Below are 22,543 nucleotides of genomic sequence, written 5' to 3' on the forward strand. Positions count from 1 at the left end.
ATCAAAAAAAAGGATGTTCATGATTGCTTCTGTGCTCCTGAGTGAGTTACATGTTACTCGTGTCTCATCTATTTACAATATGTTGCACTTCCAGAAAATTCTATAGGGTCATATTGAGGAATGTTTCTAGGATTATAAGACATCAGAGGTTTAGCACAGAGACCTAATCTGTCGGAGGGTCTGTCCGCCTGCCCCCCCCCATTTGAGGTTCAGCCGAAAAAGCCCAGAATCATGATCTTTCTGGTCATATTCAACTAAAATCCGTAACCGTGTGGACATATACAATGGGCACAGCTTAACACATGTGGATGTAAAGCAAACCCAAACATCCCATCATAGCTAAAACATGTGACTGTTCTCATTGTCTAATAAACATGTTCCTTTCCAGTGTAATCCAAAGGTACTTCAATTTTTGGTTGATGAGATCTTTTGTTCATTTTAAGTATTGGGGGCCACATTTAAACTATGTCTAATCTTAGAGGTGCATATACAGCAGTATACACTTAATTGTTTTCTGGTTCCAGACTGAAGAAAATAATGGAAGGTAAATAAAATGTGTTTTTTATGCAAAACATTACCAAGCACATTCACTAGGATTATGTTTTATACATTATTCGCCATTCTGTCCTTATTGGGGATTCTGGGACACGTTTCTTATTTTCTTATAATACAGAACAAAACAGTCTGTAGTCATTGGGGAACCACGCCTGTAAACCTCCGTGCTATTACCGTGCGCCAGAAAACTCGTGACTTTGGCTGCTTATTTACGGACAGTCTCTCTTCCTCCTCGCAATATTTGTGTTTACGGTTCACGTCTTGAATGCAATAGAATAAAACAAAATAATAAAACTTGTGTTAAAGTAGTTAAGATGCCTATGAAATTTTATTACCAGAAATAAGCTTGGTGACGGACTTTTTAGGTTTGGTTTTTAAGGGTCAAATTTTATTTGTTTTTGCACACAAATAGGCTTACTGCGTACTGTTAACGCCGACGGTGATGCTGAAGTAGCGGTTCCGACAGGTAAGGATAATTTGAATTTCCTGTAAACGCCCTTCCTGTTGTAGTTGTAGCAATTTGTGTTTTTGTTTTTCAATAAATGGATGCTATTAGCTTCCTGACAATTTTGGGCCAAGATGTTTCATTACCGTTTAATATATTTTATGCTAGCTGATTATTCTACCTGCGGTACTGACGTAGAAAACCCAGCCAGAGGAACAGTAACGCAAATGGCTGTAAGGAAACACGGCTGGAATGGTGGCCCAGTGCTGTTTAAGAGACGTGTCAAGTCTTATGCAAAGTCAACATTTGATTTGGTATGAAATGATAAAAGAAAACAGTACTAGCAAATGTAGCTGTGAATTACGGTCTCGTTTTAAACATACATTCTCAGTCTCAAGTGGAGAAACAAAGTAGTCCAATTAAAATTTTATATTGCAAGAGGTTGTTGCGCCTAGTAAAAATAATTTATAGTAACCCCTTACATTTTTACGCTCTGCCTAAATAACCTTAATAGTTTTCTTTGACGTAAAGGCTTTACTCTGTAGATGCCGTCAAATAGGCAGCAACATGCAACATGCAATCAGTTTATACTCCCTTAGTTTAGATAAAATTTTATGTACGTCTTTGGTAGCTACGGAAGCAGCCTCTGATGCGACCCAGCACATAAATCTGCTACGGCTGCTACACGCTTGCAAGAAAGACTCGAATAATGTCGCTACTGACAAATTCACTAACGCTTTTGTTATTTCAGCTAAACCAAAATAACAAGGACTGGAATGAAAACAGAAATTTCTTCCACCACAAGAAGAATATATAAGAATATACAATTTCTGCCTATCCACAATCTAACAAACAAGCAGCACCGATTTCGTGCCGCGCTTTTATATAAAAAATACGCCCCACCCCCACCTTCGTTTCTGCTGGATTAGAGACACCTGTTGGTTTCATCCGTATTAAATTGCCTCATTAATTTAACAGCATATGGACGCTATTATTTGTGATTCCAGTAACTAAAATTACATTCTATTATTACAAGCGGTTTTCCGTCCAATACTAATTAACACTTACTTAAACAACAGCATAATAGGGGACCTCAATGAAGGACCTGCCCAGGAAGTTAAAAAATCTTTTTGCACAAAAACATTCTGGCTCTAAGTGTAACAAACTGTTACTGTAAATCAGTTACATAATTCAAGGGTGTTTTTTGGAGGGAAAATACTCCAGGCTGTGACTGTGCCCTGGATGAGCAGATAGACTAAATATGAATGGATGGATGGATGGATGGTCTTAGACTTACAAATTATGCAGTGAAATCACACAGACTGATTGCTCCCTCTGTGCTACGCTTACATTAGCTGGGCAAATGCAGCTGCTTTCATACTTCGCTCCTGCAGTACAGCCCCTGCAGTACCGCCCCTGTAACCACAGTGCAGACTCACGGTTCTAAGCATGTCAGCATCAGCAGCAGTGTGTTTTAACAATAACAGAAGTTTTAATACCACAGGGAAAAAAGGGGGAAAAAAATCTATTTCCAAGAAGTCATTCCAAAGGCTGTTCTGTATTCATGGCTTGAAGCAGGTCATGACACTCATCCATCCATAAAAAAAACCTCTTTGGGCTGCCTTGGTTTCCTTCAGGAAATAGATAAGCAGCGTTACATTACAGGCAGAGACCCGGCCGGGTTGTGAGGGGTGTGTAATGATTGTGTCTGCAGTCTGTTAGGACTGAGTCCAGGTAGCTCTTCAAAGATTATTCATAGTCCACACTTTGAATTCATGTGTTCCCTCCACCCCTGCCCCGGAGACAAAAATATCAAATATCACTTACACTTAAAGGGACATGAAAATTGCAAGAAATTGAGCTGTTTGCTCTACATCTATGCTGTCTGCTTTAGATGTGGTTATGCTGCTTTGCTTAGAAATAAATTGGTTTTAATGTAAGCAATAATTAGAGTTGCAGCCTTCTTTTAAGGTTAAGCTGGTGGCATCAGACGATGGCAGACGTGGCCCCCGTCTGCCAGCAGGGATGTGTATGTTGGATCGTTCAACATTCTGGGAGACTAACGAAGCCAGACGTTCAAATAAACGTCCCTCCACCTCCCGATCTGACCTCCATCCAGCCTGACAGCCACACATGGACATTTCAGCCATGTTTTCTGTATAAATACTGACTCGTTGGATTAGCTTGCAGTCACATTTTCGACTCTGTACTCCCTCTTCGGGAGAAATCTACCCAGGACTAAAAAAGGGATAAAAAAACAAGACTGCAGATCTGCTCTGATGCGTCCCCATTCCTCAGTTTGTTTTTTCAGTAATACCACTGTGCTGAACCTCCTGACTTTCTCATCTTTGCCGAACAGCGGAACTGAAATTCGTCGGCTGGCGGAGGGATCAGCCGCCCAATTTAGTCTGATAAACATTACATAGGTCATTAAGCTACTTGCTCGCCAGCACTGTTCAGTTTGAAGTCCCCATCTCCACTGTAAATCTTTGAGGTGAAAGTTTATTTGTTGATTTCAGATAAACTGCTGATCCTTGTGGCCGCTGCTCCCGAGAGCGACGGCTTCCTCTGCTTCATGCAGTCGGCAAATTACTACAACTACTCTGCGGAGGTATATCTTCAAAACTGTCATGGCTATTCTGCCTCTGGAGGTATTATGTGTCAAATCCCTGCTGAAATCTATACTTTGCAGATGCTTTCGCTTGCAATTTTGCCTATTACAGTAGTTAGAGACTCTACTGAGGTCATTTGGGCTTGTTGTTTTGTTAAGAAAATGACAATGGAGTTACCCCCGAGACTTGAATCTGAAACCGTTTTGGTTGCTACCCTAAAAGCCGCCCATGTTTGTAGCGGTCTTTACCCCCGGGATTACCGAGGCCTCATAAAATAGCCATCCACCCCCAACTGAGAGAGATCACCAGGAAGTCTCTCCCACAGGTACGGGGGGCAGCCCGCAGGCAACAGTTGGAGGGGCCGCGTTATGAAGGAGATGTCGAAGCTAAGAAAACAGGACAGCCTTGTGGTCATGATTCTGGACAGGTGGGGTGCAGTGCTAATGTCCTTCACCTTTATGACCACTAGGGGGAGCTGCTGAAGCATTACCGGTGCCTGATGACTTCTATTGTGCAAGATCTAACACATGTACTAACACCTGGTGTCTTAGACTAGCATGTCTCTTTTCTGTCTCAAACAAGAATTCCAAAGCATTTACTGACAAAATATGAAGGAAATTGGTTTAAATATTACCAGAAATAGAATATAAATCATTGCACCATAAAGGTCATGAGCACAGGTGTTCCTCTTCAGTATCAGACCTTAATTTGTTCTTCTCACGCTAGTGGCCAGACAGGCAAAAAGATTCCCAAGCCAAATGCTTGTTTAGATGGTCGTTTTATTATCTGACCCCCATTTATCCATACAGCAATGACATCATTTTGGCTGGAAGCCCTGAGGATTGTCTCAGGAAATGCCGAAAATTCGACCACAAGGTCGTGGTGGCAGGTCTGGCTGAACGAGCATCCGGTTGAAGGATTTCCTGTCATGTTTAACAGAAAGCGGCCCCTCGGTGCCTTGGGAGGTGGGTTTGAGAGCACAGGTGATAGGGAGGCTGGTTTCTGGGAGTCTCTCAACTTCGACCTTGGAAGTTCTCTCTGAAAGCTGCTTGAAAAAACCTTTTTCTGTGCAAAGCAGTCGAGTAAGAAGATGGATGGATTTCCACCCTCAGAGCTCCTCCCAGAACAGCTTGCATGTCTTTCATAACTAATAGGAGGTACTTGCTTTTTGGGTCAGTCATCGAGGCCTCATGCATTCAGCTAATGCGAGATGATCTACAGCCGGCCTGAGAGAGATCAGGCCTGACAGGCATGACGTCCCGTAGTGGAAAAATGGCTCCCAAGATATCCTGGTTCAACAGAAGGCCACAACCAGCTGGTACACATTATAGTCTAGGAACACGTCAAGGATTAAAATAATGTGACTGCTCTGAATTGAAGTATTGGACTCAGCCAGTGTTAAAACCGTATAAAAGCAGAGATAATGGTTCCATCATTTCTCAACAGAACCATGTCAATTCCAGATAGTAAGTTTCTTTTTTTATTCTTTCAGAAATTTAACAGTGGCTTTAACTGGAACACTTGGGTTGCATGCTTAAACCAGTTCTTCGTCTGTCAAGTTTGGTGAATAAGATTTATTTTGCAATCCCGGAGTTCAGCGGTCTGGGCATGATGGGTTATACGCCGGACATTGGAGTCCTGGGATCCTCTGGAGAATAAGGAGACCAGAGAGTACCTGGATCCGCTTCTGAGAGTGAGTGGAACTTGAAGTAGCAACGTCAGAACATGCTACACCAGTAACAAGGCCGTTGAACTTTTGAAAGTGAGAAACGGGAATCTGACCAAGAGTGAATCTGAAGGAAAATATTATTTGTTTTGAGCATATTTATAGGAACGTCTCAACATAACAACGGATGACAGGTGTGAGATTTTCCAGACCTTAAGTGAAGAACTTGGTGAGTGCAGATTCAGAGACTTTTTCAGATGAGATTCCAGGAAACGTTGCCCTGAATTTCTGATTCCTTTGAAGTGATGTAACTGTCAATGTCTGCTTCTCCTGCTAAGGTGAAGATCTGTTAAAATGTGGACCGGAGGAGACGCGGGTCAGGAACGCCATTTATGACACCTTGCCAGTGGTCATTCAAGGAAACAGGAATACCAGGGTGAGCTGAAGGCTTCACAAGCGTGTTGGAGGGATGACAGTGACACTAGGAGGGTTAGCAGATCTGGCTGGTTTGTAGGTTTGCTGTTAAACAGTATCCACACCAACCTAGAAGATCAATCCAATGGGTGAGGTTTCAATAGAAAATAGGAATATTTGTGAACCTATTAATACTTGGGTGTTTTTTTGGAGAAAAAAGAATTGAAATCTGGGAATATATCTCACCCCTTTACCATACATAGCAATGAAAAGTACATCCACCCATCTTCTGATCAGGTATCCTGTTTGAGGTCATCAGAGGCCTAGATCCTGAATGGGAAGCCAGTCCATCATCGGCACAATCATGCACTATGGACCATTTAGAAACTGTGTGTTTTCGGGTTTGTGGGAGGAACACGGAATGTTTCCCAGAGGAAACATTTGTTTCCATGACGTGGAACGAATATGTTAATTTTACATACACAGAGCAGAAGTCACAAAAAGTACAGTTGCATTGTATAAGTTTAATCATTAAACTAAGCATTTAATCCCAAATAAGTAATGAGAATTTAACAGCTTTAGTCTGATGTGAATTCAGATATAATATGTGGCTGTAAACTGACTTGTATGTGTGCAGTACACTGACTGTGGGATTTTGTCATGTATGTCATATAACCCTCGTTGATGAAGAACAGCAAAGCACAGAGCATGTAGTTTGTCACTTTCCAGCATACTGCTGAAATCAGTAATGCACATCATGCCTGTTTCCAGAACATTCTCTGAAGGCAAATGATTCAGACTGACAGTACCGTTTTGATGAACTGGACTTTTTCATAGGTGAACCTTAAGCAGCTGGGCAACTACATCCCCAACATCTGGACCTACAAGGATGGCTGCCGTGTCTGCAATCAGGATACGCTAGACCTATCCAGCTCCAAAGTGAGTCAAACATCATAACACTGACCTTTCATTATAGATCTAATATGATTATGAAGATAAGTTTTCAGGTAACAGGAAGTAAACCCTCTTCTCTCTGTGTCCTTCTATGATCCTTTGGTAAAACGAAAATCTGCTCCAATAAACACTGATAACCAGCACTACACTTTTTATTATTTCTCTCACACTCACAGCACGCTGTTCGAACACGCTAGTTGTCATGGGGTAGTATCATCACCCTGACATGGAGACTACACAAACAACACGCGCAACAGTAAAAATTACTATATAGCACAAGGACAATATTTGATGCCACAGCTGGGTACATTTCTTAAGGTTAAAGTGGAGGCCTGCTTTACATGGAGGCCTTACGTAAAGTGGAGGCCTGCCAAAGACTTCCTGCAGGTGGTGTATCACTGCATTGAAAGTCACTGCATGCACTAACAGCCCATTAAGATACACCGCCGAGTCCAAACGGCATCACCAGAAACTAACAAAGTCCCTAGCCAATGGTAAAGCCCATAGCTTTGGATGCCAGGTCCAACTGCCAGTGCCCACTATGGAGGACAGGGATACTAAACCGGCCTGACCCAGCATTGTGATTTAGGGGCTCGTCAATATGGGGCAGTGGATAGGAATACTTTTGGATGACAGCATTTAGGCATCGATAGTCCAATAAGGGCTACTAGGGGTCCAACGCCCAGTGTGGAACTGGGTTACTGTCAGGGCAGCTGCAGTAATGCAGGAAAAGCAACCATTCTCCCAGCAGAACCTCTAAGGACGCAAGGGAGGTATAACACTTAGTCCCCCGTCCATTTCAGGCCTTCCCCTGCCAATCTGTGTTGATTTATTCTAGGAGTTCTGTCATTTTATCTACCGGTTTTGATCCCACCATGACAGGGGGCTCAGCGTAAACAGCACAGTACAACGGCAGAATCAATCACAGAACTGCCAGTACAATATAACCATCGATAAAACGAATTAACTGAGTGAATAAGCAAACTGAACATTAACTGACGTTATGCATGCAGCAAAGGCTGCTGGGATGCAGCCAAAAGAACTGAATACGGACGCTGCGGTACGCTACAGTACTTTTCTGTGCTCCCAGAAATGGAAAAATGAAACCAAGTGGAAAACACTTATACGTGTGTATGTTTTGTTAACATCAACTCGACAAAAGGCATCAATCTTCACTACCAGGTGTGACAGTCACACCGGTCCTTGTTATTTTGGGAATGACCCGTTTAAAAGCTTAGGTGCAGTGGACGTGGGAGTTCTGGCTGGCGGGTGAGAAGAGGCCCGGCTGTTCAGTGAGGATGATGAGGCACTGGCTTGCTGTCTAAGTCGTGTTTTCTCCTCCTCGTTGTCCGTAGATGAGGCTCTTAGCTGCCTTACATAAAGTGTGTTACCCAGAGAGACCTGGGACAGTCTCCCCAGCTGAGTTTATGATGACCTCTTACCACCTACATACTGTAATTCTATCACACTTCATGCTTTTACTTTGAAAGGAAACATACAGGTACCGTATATAGTGGAATAAAACAACATTCCTTCAGCACCATAGTGCAACGTACAAACAGAAGAGGTTGCAGTAAGAATAGGAATAATGCAAAAATATTTTTCCAGTTTGTGTGTTTTTTAACAAACATTGTGACCCGTTAAGAGGTTTCTACATCCCCTGCCCAGGAAGCCTACTATGAAGAACACATCCAGAGGTTTTGGGTGGAGAATGGGAAGGTCTTCCAGAGCTTTGAAGTCATGGCCCCCCGGCAAACAGTTGACCTCAGCAGAGGCACGGGCCATGGGAATGTATGCAACCACACGTCAGCTTCATTTGACTGTGGCTAGTGCTCTGCTAGGTGGCCATTAGGGGAGCAAAGGCCAAACCAAGAACGTTGGAGAACGCCAACCGGCCTTTAGAGCCCTAAATCCTCAGTGTAATTAAACAGAGCCACAAAGACACCTCACTCTCATCTTTTGTGAAATTAAATAGAATTAAACTAATCTAAAACCTACTGATGAGGTTTGACTCAACGTTCGTTTTCAGGTCCACGACCTGAAGCTGTCACCGGCCACCGTGGTGCTCAGTGGTCGGACTGTATTTCTGCCACGCTGTATTTCTGACGGTGTTTATTTTTCTGTGACCTTCCCTCACCCTGATAATGGAGGCGATACACTCAGCTATCAGCACCAAGGGTGTGATTTGTGCTTTGAAATTCAAGCTATCATGCCAGGAATTCTTCTTCTTTTACCTTCAGAATGGACCAGCTTCTCATGCATGAATGTTAATCTTTCATTCCCCAGGGACCTGTGCCGCAGGAATACGGAATGCGGCTACTATCTCAGCGTCGATGCCGACGTGAGGCTAACAAATAATCGGACCCTGCGGCTCCTGATCGGGCAGAATAGGTGCGCCGTCATGTGACGACTGACTCCCATCGACCCATTTAGGCTGCATGAGACACGGTCTACAGAACAGCACTGAACACTCCAGCCGAAGTCACCTACTACTCATAAATAAAAAACATGGATTTTCCCATCAATGTCAGGGAAGAACTGAGGGTTCTCTTACTGTGCATTATGGGTAAATCAAGTGTAAAACAACTTCTTGCTGCTGCAGGGAATATTAGAAAATAGCTGATGAGTCTGACTTGCTTTTTGCCCACTAGAGAGGTATGTGGGTTTTTAATACAAGGGGTGAGGGAGTTGTTCCCTGAGACCTTTGGGCTATGGGTTGGAATCTGGCTTCATTGCTGTGGGACGGGGGGCGTATATAATTAATTAATTAGGCTTCATTCATCTTTCCCAATAAACAGACTTGTGTTAAATATTAAGTTGTCTCAAACTCTCTCTGACGCCATTGGCTGTGGCCATATTCTCACTGTCTTCCACTGAAATTCCATTGGCTACTTAGAGTTTCTCCCACAATGTAAAGACATCGGTTACATTTCTGATTTTACCTTCTTTTCCATAAGTATAATATTAATATCCCAATATTAATCCTAAACGAGCAGGCTGGTTAGAAAGGGTAGATACAACTGAGGAACAAAGTATTTATGTGAGGTAAGACGTCATCAAAGCGCGGATGGCTATTTCGCAAGGTCCGAGGACTAACTGGACATCGTACGTGGACGACGCGTGTGAGCGACAGTGTTTCTGTGAGTGCGGGGTGTCGCATGCATGCTGGACGGTAGGAGAGCGGAGCACTCGATCCAGTTTGTGCTGCAAAGCCTCCTGTAGCTCTGTGTCCCAGCCTTCCTGAAAACAGGCCTTGGAAATGGCGTCACCAAGCTTCAGATAATGAAGAATAAAGAGCAGAAAGTAACGACCGAAAAATAATTGCATTCACAAATTGTGCCCGTATTCATGCATATTTTGCCAAATATTGAGTGACAGTGTATCAGTATGCTGAAAAGTATAGGCCTTGTTTCATGAAACAACATAACAGCATGGCACTTCACATATATATACAGTATATATATATATATATATATATGAAGGACACCATAAAAAGGCTTTTCTTCCAAACCTATAAATTATGGATGAAGATGGTGCTAAAGCTCTCTTTCAGTTTTTTATTTCCTCTGTCTATTTCCCGCCAGGGGTGTGTGGAACGTTCCGTACGTGGCTCATATCTACCTCATAAAAGGGGAGACGCTGAGAGCAGAGCTGAGAGACGGCAGCTCCTTCACCCTGGAGAGAATGGACTCGGACATGGCTTTGTGCAGGACGGCACACCAGCTGGCCAGAGGCTCCCACTCGACGTCTTTGCCAGGGTTTTCTGGGGTACCGGGTTTGGCGCTGTCTCTGTCCCTCCAGACGTATGTCGTTTCATCAGCCAAAGTAAGGTGAAACTCAGTACCAAGAATCGTATTTGTAGTCTTGGCAAGACTGGTCTTGCTAACTTGCCTTCCAAGAACTAACTTGGGGAGCAATGAATTCTGGGATTGGTCTTGGTCGGCAAGGATGCAACCAATGTATCCTTGATATTTGCAGCGGGGCGAGAACGATATCCAGGGATTTTTACCGTCCTCTGTGCTTGTGTTCATTGTATTGGAACTGGTTTTCGGCAATGGAAGATGACATAAAATGGGTGCAAGAGAACACAAGTATGGTCAACTACGCATATTAAGATTCACCCCATACTGTCTGCAATGGACAAAGGTTAGAGGTCAACCCTGTTGGTCAGAATTAGCATCATGTCCCCAAGTTGACCACAACAGCCTGGATGCCATGGTGATTTAGATATGGTTCAACCTAGATAAGATAGTTATTGGATTTGTAACCTGAAAAGTTTCTGAAAGCTTATGTTCATCTCCTGGACCTTACAGTAAAAAGATATGAAATATACAGTATATTCATCTATATAAAAATATATATACTGTAAGTTTCTCTGGACAAACACTGTGAGCCAAATACTAAAATAATATTATTAAAATTCCCATCCATTTTCCATAACTGCGTATGGTCAGGCATTGGTATTAAATATTATTATTACAATATAAAAATCAGTATTCTCTGATGAAGAGTAAGAGGGGATTTATTCAAAGTAGCCAAAGTTTACAAATACCAGCTTTGATGTTTTGATCCATCCGTTGTGTGTTATGCCCTGCTAGTAATGTAATGTGTATTATTTGTATTTTACTTTAACGCTCATCCTGTACTGCATTTTACGTTTCCTTTAAAGGGCATTTTTATGTACGTCACAAACCGCCACAAAATTGGAAGACTGATTTCCACCGTTAACTATAAGACATCGCATTACAACGGCGACTTGTGGCAGATATTTGAAAACCCAGCGGTAAGTTCATTATGGGCCATTGCCGCTGTAATGTGTTTGACTGCTTCATTTTCCCTGTCGTCTAACCACCTGCTGTCCTAATATTGTCATCAAAGGAGCTGTAATTTGCAGAACTAATCACTTCACTTACATGTGCATGAGCATGGAGATAAAAGAGCCTTTGTTCTGCATCTTGTCTATGTTTTACAGTGAAAAATTAGCTGTTTTTATGTTAATGATTACAGGACTGGAAGGAAAAATATATCCATCCTGAATATTCTAGAATTTTCACAGAGGACATCATTGAGCAGGTATATGTCTTATCAGTGGTACATGCAGTCTGATGAGGTCACCTGTGCTAATTTTACAGCCTAGTCTATACTTATCGTTACTTGGTATGTATGTCTCTTTAACCCTGTTTTGATGTTTTTCGGGTCCCCGTATTATCTGCGAAAGCTTGCAACGAGCTCGTCGGAGAGGCAGAAAACCTTGGGAAATGGTCAGCAACGCTGAACTAGGTTAGTATATTCCGCTGGAAGGACAACTGTCTCGTTAGATTAATAATTATGGGGCTAATTATGAAATTAGCTTAGGAGCTTTAGCCAAAGACCTTTCCGGCGATTGAGTGTCCTGGTTTGCTTCTGATTGTTGGGGGGCAGAAAGCAAATCATTTATTTGAATTTGAATCGGGAGGCTTTTTTTGGGGTCCTGAAGGATGCATTCAGATGGAGGACAGGCAGACAGAATTTAAATTAAAGTGTGTCTGAAGAAAAATAAATGAAAAGGAGAGCTGAAAAGGGAATGTGTCTTCTGGGTGTTTCATTTAAATTTTTATTTTATAATCATAACTTTCTGCCAAATGGGGTTTCTTAAAACCTGTAGAAAGTTTTCAGGAGTCTCAGTAATCCTCAGCGTGGTGGCTGCTTTGCTGTGAAGCGTGATGACAGGCTTACAGATACCAGAAGATTGAGGCTGCCTTTGGAAAGGGGCACTATGCCACATGTTGTGTTCACCTCTGTTATTTCCTCACTCACGCCCCCTGAAGGATAAATGGCTAACAGCAGGGCATGAGCCCCTTCTGGCAAGCGACATTCATATGGCACAGATGAATTTCCAGAAGGAGTGGCTGTTCTTTATCTGGGAGTTCATTTCGCCGGTGATTGCAAAGGTTTTCTTCGGGTACAGCACAAAGGTAACTCATGATGCCCTTGGGCTGAAGTGAGATAGATGTCTGACTGATGGTGTTTTGAAGAGATATTCAAAACAAAGTGTGTGTAATCTAAAATCTGCCCCGGTCAACTTTGTTAAGGGACGTCTACAAATGGGGTTGGTGGGTAATAGCTCAGAAACTTGATTTGTGAATTATTGGTTTTTAGGGAAGATTGAAAGCCATGTTAGCAAGTAGCAGGGTGGCTAAAGCTTAATGTCCAAGGAGGAGATGTGATCTCACTTGGGTTGCTTCACCTAATTAGCCAGCAGGCCTAATGTTCAGCTGTAAAATGGATGAAGCACCATCATATGAGCAGTTAAATGATTGTCATTGGTTTATTTGGGTCATGTGCAATGACTCCCTTAGAAGGACATTCCGAGTTCCTCCCAGCCTCTGTTAGACATTTTTGATTGCAGCAATTGGTGCATCCTGGTTTCCCTTTATACAAAACTACAGACATTCACAGAGACCGGTAAGCCTCCCGTTGTCATTCTGTGGCTCTCACTCCAGAGTTACTCCGTGGTGAACTTCATCGCCAAACACAGCGCAGAGGGTCTAGCCAGTCAGAAGACACGTCATGACAAGTCAACAATCACCATGAGCATCGCGCTCAGCAATGCAGGCGTGGATTTTCAGGTGAGGGCTGTGGCACACTTTTATATTATTCACATGTTTCGTGATTTACTTGAGATACATGGGAATCATACTCAGTGCTGGTCTCCTCATTAGGTGGCATAGGCGGGTGCCTAGGGCACAATATTCTAAGGAGTCGCCAACTTACCAAGCCAGTTTCATTTTGTTTTGAACATGGGTGCCAGTGGATAAGCTTGCCTAGGGCGCCATAAGCCTTCAGCCTGCACGGATGATACTTGTGATCAAACAAAAATATGGTTCTTTAAATGACAGCTATTAAGAAGCAACACTACAATGAATTAGTAGTACTATTGTTAATAATAGAATAGTAAAAGTGTAATAAAAATAATAATTGATGTTATTGGACTAATTGGGTGTTTGTTGGCCTGTTTGTACAGGGAGGTGGCTGTAAGTTTCACAGGTACAACTGCTCGATGAAGTCCCCGAAGAAGGGGTGGAGTCTGATGCACCCAGGGACGCTGACACACCTGAGGCCTCACTACGAAGGCCTGGCCATTACCAGCGGCGTGCAGTACATCGCCACGTCCTTTATCGATCCATGACTGAGCCCTGACTACGAAGGCCTGCCCATTACCAGCGGCGTGCAGTACATCGCCACGACCTTTATCGATCCATGACTGAGCCCTGACTACGAAGGCCTGCCCATTACCAGCGGCCTGCAGTGCATTGCCACGACCTTTATCGATCCATGACTGAGCCCTCACTACGATGGCCTGCCCATTACCAGCGGCGTGCAGTACATCGCCACGTCCTTTATCGATCCATGACTGAGCCCTGACTACGAAGGCCTGCCCATTACCAGCGGCCTGCAGTGCATAGCCACGACCTTTATCGATCCATGACTGAGCCCTCACTACGATGGCCTGCCCATTACCAGTGGTGTGCAGTACATCGCCACGTCCTTTATCGATCCATGACTGAGCCCTGACTACGAAGGCCTGCCCATTACAAGCGGCGTGCAGTACATCGCCACGACCTTTATCGATCCATGACTGAGCCCTGACTACGAAGGCCTGCCCATTACCAGCGGCGTGCAGTACATCGCCACGTCCTTTATCGATCCATGACTGAGCCCTGACTACGAAGGCCTGCCCATTACCAGCGGCCTGCAGTGCATCGCCACGACCTTTATCGATCCATGACTGAGCCCTCACTACGAAGGCCTGCCCATTACCAGCGGCCTGCAGTGCATCGCCACGACCTTTATCGATCCATGACTGAGCCCTCACTACGATGGCCTGCCCATTACCAGCGGCCTGCAGTGCATCGCCACGACCTTTATCGATCCATGACTGAGCCCTCACTACGAAGGCCTGCCCATTACCAGCGGCGTGCAGTACATCGCCACTTCCTTTATCGATCCATGACTGAGCCCTCACTACGAAGGCCTGCCCATTACCAGCGGCGTGCAGTACATCGCCACTTCCTTTATCGATCCGTGACTGAGCCCTCACTCCACCCTATCCCCGAGAATCCTACTACGGGACAAGATATGTGACTCTCGTTGCAGCTCCAGTCTGAATTCAGGATGGAGACTGAACTGATACAATTTTGCGAATCCGTTTTAGATGAAATGTTCATAGCTTCTCGGTGACTGTCTGCCAGTCTGCACAGCGAGAGACATGAAGAAAAATAAAATAACCTATAGATTGGGCAGCAACTTAAAATTTCATTCAATACTGAAAGTGTCTGAAAGATTTAAGAGTATAAAAACAAACGGAGAATATATGCTGGCACAGAAATATATCTGGAGGCATTCTTAAGTAGTTCAGAGTTGCAGTGGAAGCCGTAGAAGTACTGGGATTTCATGCACAATTCAAGTAATATTTTGTATTTTAGGTGCTTTGTGCCGCTAATGCGAGCCCCGGTTTGATGTGACCTTCAGCAGAGGGTGATTTAAACTTGACCCCAGGCTGTGAGTTCGCAAGAGCGGCCGCAGAGGTGCACTGCACAAAGCCCACGAGGGGCCTTTCATTAAAGATTTCTCCATTTGGCCCCTGCAGCATGCCGCCATGGAAACGGCCACCAGGGGTGGGGGCAGCGGGGGCTAGGTGGGAGAGCAGGAAGGACGGGGAAGAAAAGAGCCCGGGGTTAGGTGGCGGCCCCATAATAGAAAGCGCATTAGCCGCATGTCAGAGATAGCCCAGCGGACCGGCAGACAATCAGCACCGGTGCTAAGTGAAAGAGGAAATGGCTTTGTCACTACATATTCCCTTTAAAGTCCAAGCAGCCCAGCTAGGTCCGCGCTGTCTGACTACTGCTACCATGGCGATGAGAATAAGATGCCAGCACGACACGCTGGTTCATTGTGGCTCGCCAGTGTGAATATAAGCTAGGAAGTACTAATGAAAGACTTCGGATAAGATTCGGAAAGTGTTTATATGAATTGTGCCATATGTTTTAATGCTTTAATGTCTGGGCGAGGGGCTCCGATAGAACTCAGAGGTAGGAATAAATAGCGACAGCAGAGAAACGACCTATTCTGAGCTGTCTGAAAGGACTGAAACCGCTCTGCGACTAATGCATTTCTTTATCAAAGACCAGGAAGGGAAAAAAGCACCTTTTTCAATAGCTTTTTTTGTGCTGTGACCATGTGGGGGTCCATGGCAACAGCCCTAAAGGGCAGCTAGCAGGGAGGGTGGGGCAGCGACCGCCGGCTTTGGGTAAACGCCTCACTGGTAACGGCTGACAGCCAGCTGCGGCCTGTCGGGAGACGTGCAGGAAGCGACGGGGCGGGGTAGCTTCGGGTGGGTGGCGGCATCGCCCGGGCGCCTTTCTGCCCCGGCGCGTCACGGGATCGCGAGGTGCGAGGCCAGAGTCGCCGTACGACACGTGTCGGTGTCGTGCCTCGTAAACGTCTTTCGCGGTGGCGAATGCGGAGCCGGGTCATTCCTGTCGTACCGGTTTTTCAACGTGAGTGGCAGGCAGAACCAGGATCCCAGTTTGTGTGTGCGGTGGTGTTATAAATCAAGGCAGCTTCAGGAAAGTGTTCAAAAACACGTCCATGAAAGCAAAGCAAGAGGCAAGAAATAAATGGGAAAGACATAAATAATGATTTTTTTCGCAATGAATGCATACGATCGCTTTCTGTTTCTCTGCAAAATACCTCATAGCTCTCCCCCATCCCCACCCCCCATCACGACTCCCTATGCAGTAAGCAATGCTGATTCTAACCTACTTAAATATTAATGTACCTGTAATATACTATTCCAATCTTTTTACATTTCAACACGCATTCTTGTGTGGGGGAAATGCCAGACAAAGTCACAGTATAATTATAAAATGATACGTTTGTTGACATCATGTAATATCTGCAGTCCTACACTCAAGAAGCGATTGGAAGACAGATATATGGATGAATGGATGCATGCATGCATGCTAGGCGTTGCATGTATTTCCGTGGAGACTTGTCTTTTTTCCCTTCATAAAAGATCTACAGTTACTGTGTATTGGTATCTTGGTATTGCCTGCCATGTGATTCACCTGTGATAATCTCCAGATCTTTTGCAGTTCAAAACTAGTTCATTTGATAGCGAAAATGCAAGTATAAGCTGCCGTGGGTTTTTTTTTTATTTTTTTAGCTCGGACCAAATGATGTAGAATTCTGCCGGTCGTGCTTACATATACATGACGAACTAATTAGCTAACTATAGCATAGAGAATGTCAAAACCGGGAGCACGGCGTGTTTGTTTAAAGCCTAGTCATATGGCAATAAATCAGTTTAATTATGATGTCAGTGATTTAATTTTTCCACTTGGGGGCACCAGCGAGCTTTGGATTCTATTTTAACAGGATTAATGTCCTGGTAAAATAACCATGGAAATAACAGCCTCTCTAATTGTTGCTACCGTTACTAATGTAATCCTAAAGCTAAGGATTGCACGCAAACTGGGTCATAATTAGCAAACATCATTTAATAATAATGGCAATTCATTACTCAGATTTATGCAAGCCCTTTTTATGAGCTGGGTGTGAAAATCCAGCATGAGCAACCGAGCAAGTCGAAATGGAAAAGACAGATGCGGACCCGTACGACCCTCTCGGCTGTCTGAAAAGCCCATTAAGGTGCTTGGAGACCCGGAAACATGCTTTTCGGCAGAAATGGACGTCGGCTTATGGTAAAGTCAGCGGACCATTTGGTGGTAAGGAGCTATGGTCACTGTTGAAGCAAGGATCCAGAATCCAGTTAAACGTGGGTAACTAGCTATGAATAAAGTCACTTCCTTGTGCTTGCAGACATCATTTTCTTGCGTTCATAATTTTAGATTCCTGTAGTCGAGGGCCACTCTACCATGATTAATCAACAGGTATTATAAATGCTTTGCTGATTTGATTGTTAATTGTTCGTGATTGAAGGTTTTACACCATTTAAGTCACTTTTTATTCCAAAATGGGTTCACTGGATACAGCGACTTAATGAGAGTTACTTTCGCTGTGTCTAATGTTATATAGTACACATCCCCTACCAACGACCTCTTTGTGTAATTAGGGTCAGGATGATGAGTAGCCTGTCCCGGGGAACTAAGACCTTGAGATGTCGAGGCTGGACCCAAAGCTGGTACACACTATGAGGAGAAGAACCAGGTTGTACAGAGGCCTAACCCGCAGCACTCCTCCAGTTTACGTGGGCGACGAGGCTAGGCGTGCTGACCGTAGTGTTTGAGCAGCAGCACTTATGACATGCTCCATTTTCACAAGGTGTGCTAGCTAGCCAAGTAGTGCGTAAATATTACGTTCAAAATGGCATTCTTATGTGTACTCTGCAGTGCACTGGCATCCTGTCCACGGTGTCCCATGGTCCTCACTGCGTCCATCCTGTCCAAGTTACGTTGCCTTAAATGGTAGATGGAGTGCATTTTATATAGCGCTTTTCTACTCCTACGAGTACTCAAAGCGCTTTACAATACATGCCTCACATTCAGCATCCACACACATCCACACGCTGGGGGCGAAGGCTGCCATGAGGCGCCAACCTGCACACCGGGGGCAATTTGGGCTTCAGTGTCTTGCTCAAGGACACTTTGATGGGGTCAGGAGGAACCAGGGCTCAAACCTGCAACCCTCTGGTTGCCGAACGATTTCACTACCTCCTGTGCCACCATTAGCCAGTGTTAATGAGTTTGTATTGGCTTTGTTGGTTAATGGCGCGTCTGGTCGTGGCTCCGTGTTGTTTCTTTCACACTGAGCAGGCAAAGGCCGTGACCCCCATGTAGGCAACTCCCCCCCCCGGCCGGGGACAGTGACAATCCCGGCGGCCATCGAGAAGACACCAATGACTGCTTCATCTTATGAAAACTGACAGAAAACTCTCCTCAGGGTTTGGTGAACTGTCTGATATTGCTACAGTTTTATTAGGTCAACATTTTCTGTATAATCTGTTTGATCCATAGCTACATACTCTTCCATAGTTACATACTATTCCATAGCTACATACTCTTTCATAGTTACATACTCTTTCTTATTATTGCTTACTGTTTAACTGCATAGTCTCTGAAACAAAAATGAACGAGCGGCTTGGAATCCACTACTGCCCACCTGCAAGTATGGAAAGCGGAGTGATTCTGTTTGTGACGGGGTGGGGGAGGGTTACTACAGGATGGGAAGGCGGTTTGTGTCGCCTTCCTTAGACTGCGTGACATATCACACGCAGCCTGAAGTGGGCTATTTAGTATGAGAAAGGCAGGTGGCCACCCGTCCCCCCTGCCCTCACAAGTAGCTGTTGTGTGGGTGGGGGGGGGGGGGGGTTAAATGGGGATGTTCGGAGCATCCTGGTAGAGGAAAACCCCATACTGGAGCTGTTGGAAGAGTCTCTGTTTGATCAATAATAAACAGCTCATCTGCTTCCGCAGTCAGACGGGAGAATTAGCTCGCTTTTAATGAAGAGACTGACTGATGCAATCTTACTCCCGCCCTACGACACAGCCATGAATGCAGACAACCAACCCCCCCCTCCCACCCCCCCGCCGACAAAGACGCAGCTCACGGCCCCCACCACTATCCCCAAAGGAACACCGATTACAGGAAGCACGGCCCCATTATCCACTCAATAATCAAATTCTTTACAAACTCAGATAATACCATCCATTTTCTGGCGTCTGTTTTTATGATATTTTATGATGCCTGTTTTGTTGCTGCCGCCGTGACATTAGTAGTGTGACCTTGCAGTCTGGCAGGATTGTAAGTCTTATCAACCTTATTTTTTTCCTGCCTTATCCTTTGGCGACCGGTGGACTACACTGACCTCTTCATCCTCCGAAAAAGGATGAAGGCCACGACGTGGCCTCGGCTGATAAATGATTCACCTTCAAAAATCAATTTCTCCCAATTCTCCCCCGATGCCCTTTCGTTGTCTGTTCAATCTAAATTCTGATAAGGTGCCCCCCCCCCCCCCCCCTAGTTTCCCTCTCTCCAGTCAAACGTGGTGATTTGCCTGTAATATACACCAACAAACTTTTCAGGATGTCTTTAATTCCCCCACAGGTAATTAAGCAGATCTTGCAATATAAGGTGGCGCAGAGTCATTTTGCTAATTTATCTCAACTGCTACTCATAGTTCTGGGCTGTGATATATTTTTTTTTAATGTCGCTGATGAATTAGTATTATGATCCAGAGTATTTTGAATTTGTTCTGTCACAGAACCATGGAAGAAACCAAGTTGGACATATGGGGGGTCAGGGGGTGTTATAAGGGGGGTCAGGGGGTGTTATAAGGGGGGTCAGGAAACTGAAGGAGCTTCCTGTTGCCAGTCAGTGTGTTTGGTGACCTTAGCAATTTTGCAGTTATTGTAGTCGCTGCCGTAGGGATTCGGATCACGGCCTCATGTTAGGGGCAATCGGAGAACACCGTCCATCCTTCCATCGCTTAGGTTGTCTTCTCTCCTCTCTATTGTTCTGTGGACTCTTTGGTGGACTGATTTAGCGGGAAGATTGATGACAGGGAGCAGGAACTATGCTGTGGATGCAGCATTTAACGGTTTGGTGTTTCACATGCTGTCGTTTGACATATTAGTGCACTGGAGCGGGGTCAGAAGTCAATTTGTGTGGGAGCAGGTATGGTGGAACGCTTCTATGTGTGTGCGTGTGTGTGCGCTCCCTCAGTGCTGTTCTCTGTCAGTATGAGACCTTCATCCCGGCAATAATGATAAATGCTGATCCCTATCCCCTACAGGGGGGTCTGACCCAAATACCATCGCACAGCTTGTTTCATCCTATAGATTAGAGCAGTGTTTCCCAACCCGGTCCTCGGGGGACCCACAGACGGTCCATGTTTTTGCTCCCTCTCAGCTTTCTGCCAGACAGTCCACATTTAAGGGAGTTGGGAAGGAGCAAAAACATGGACTGTCTGTAGGTGCCAGAGGACCGGATTGGGAAACACTGGATCAGAGGGTTAAATGTTGTCTATCAATATCAACTTCACTGCTATCTCACTCCTCGATCTCGTAATCGTTCTTGTCAGAGACCAGAATATGAGAAACGAGTCGGCTTTGAGGAGAAAAGGAATCATCGCCACAGCTGAGATGTTTATAAAGCAGGCTTGGGGTTTCGCTGCCGTTTATGACCCCTGCAGATAAAACCACGGTCGGCAAACCACTGTTGTGCAGAGTAATTCATGGCATTTATGTCCCAGCATTGATTTTACAATAATGAAGGCTGTCGATTAACTGCTAAAGGAGAAAGTCATACCCTGAACAGACATTCTCAACATTGACGGCTGTGTATTGGAGTATAACTCATGTTTCCTAGCAGTACTGCTGAAGGAGGCAATTTTAGGCTCAGAAAAATTAGAATCCAGCGTAATATCTTTTTTTTTTTTTGATTCACAATGACATCCTCTCCAGAAAGACCAGAGACTATTGAAAGTGCACTCTTGGTATATCTACTGTTATACAGTAGTAATCTTGATCACCAGGTTAATCCACAGCCTGGAATCCTGATTGCCACCCGGACGGGCTTTCTTGCAAGCTGACCAATCAGGACATGTCACCCCCCCACCATGGCGAGCCGAGCAATCAAGGCTCCTGGCAGGTCAGCCAATCCGAAAGCAAGGCCTGTGTGTTCTCTGCAGCCATCTGATGGAGTTTAAAAAAAAAAAAAAAAAAAAACTATATTATTTACACGACCACCATTATTTGCAAGTGGTTTTTGAGGTTTTTATTATCATGTGTACATAGTGCAATAAAATTCTTCCTGCAGACCGTAGTGCCAAATAAACACGAAACAATAACAAGTACAGGAGCCGACGATAAATAACAGCGAAGCAACAAATAAAATAAAATTACACCGCAATGGACACACTTTAAGCATTTACATGTGCAAGAGATGCATTTGGAAGTATAACCCAGGGAATAATGTGTCAAAATACTGGTAGGAGCAATTGTTATGAAAACACAATATTATATAATTGAGTTCCTTAGCAGTTTGTTATTATTATTATTATTGCCACACCTACGTGACGCAACTACACTAGTTAGTGTAGCTTGCATGAAGACTTACTGAAGACCAAGTCCAGTGCTGTCACAACTACTCCACCTGCTGGTCGTCCTTGATGCACTTGTTTTCTTGGCCACTGCATTGATTGAGGAGTTGATGACGTGAGCTGAAGTGGCTCTTTGGGCAGCGTGATTAGACTGTATACAAGGACGCCGGCGTTGAGCGGTGGGCCGGTGGAATTGCCTGGCGCCACGACTTCTGGGAATAGTTGTATCTTCCTGAAACGTCTCAGACGTGGGAGGAGGCAATCAAAGCCTGGGGAGGTGTGGAGAGACCCCTCCGCCCATAATTTTTGATTAATGTTAAATGTTAATGCCTTCAGGATGTAGTAACGACAGTTTCGTGCATTCTTCACGTAGCCTGGCTGAATAGGAGGCATAAAGGAAGGCCAACCCCCCCATAAGTGAGGCAAAATTAAAAATCATCGTGCATGTGTCCCCCTCCCCCTCCCCCCGCATCCTCCACCCCCCACCAGGGACCAACAGCGGAGCCATAAAAGCAGACAACTGGAGTGTTTTAGCATTTGGAAGGGCATCATCCCACAGACTAAAAGGTGTCTGTCCTGTCCTGCAGCACACAGACCCCGCCTCAGCCATTCAGCCCACGTAAGCGGATACTGACATTTTAAAATGGATACAACTTTGCTAGCCTTTATTTATTAATAACATCACACCGGGACAAAGAAAAAAAAAAAGCGTTGATCTTTGGGTCTCGGGCGCGGCACGGACGCCTACGGCACGGGTCCTACGGCACGGGTCCTACGGCATGGGTCCTACGGCA

At 44.7% G+C, this 22,543-nt stretch overlaps 1 pseudogene; it reads left to right on the plus strand.

Moving 5' to 3' along the window:
- The first annotated feature begins 690 nt into the window (after window positions 1–690).
- On the plus strand, window positions 691–16,719 carry LOC111850501 (procollagen-lysine,2-oxoglutarate 5-dioxygenase 2-like; annotated as a pseudogene).
- Window positions 16,720–22,543: the final 5,824 nt, after the last annotated feature.

Source organism: Paramormyrops kingsleyae, chromosome 21 (genome assembly GCF_048594095.1).
Source record: "Paramormyrops kingsleyae isolate MSU_618 chromosome 21, PKINGS_0.4, whole genome shotgun sequence".
Lineage (NCBI taxonomy): Eukaryota > Metazoa > Chordata > Actinopteri > Osteoglossiformes > Mormyridae > Paramormyrops > Paramormyrops kingsleyae.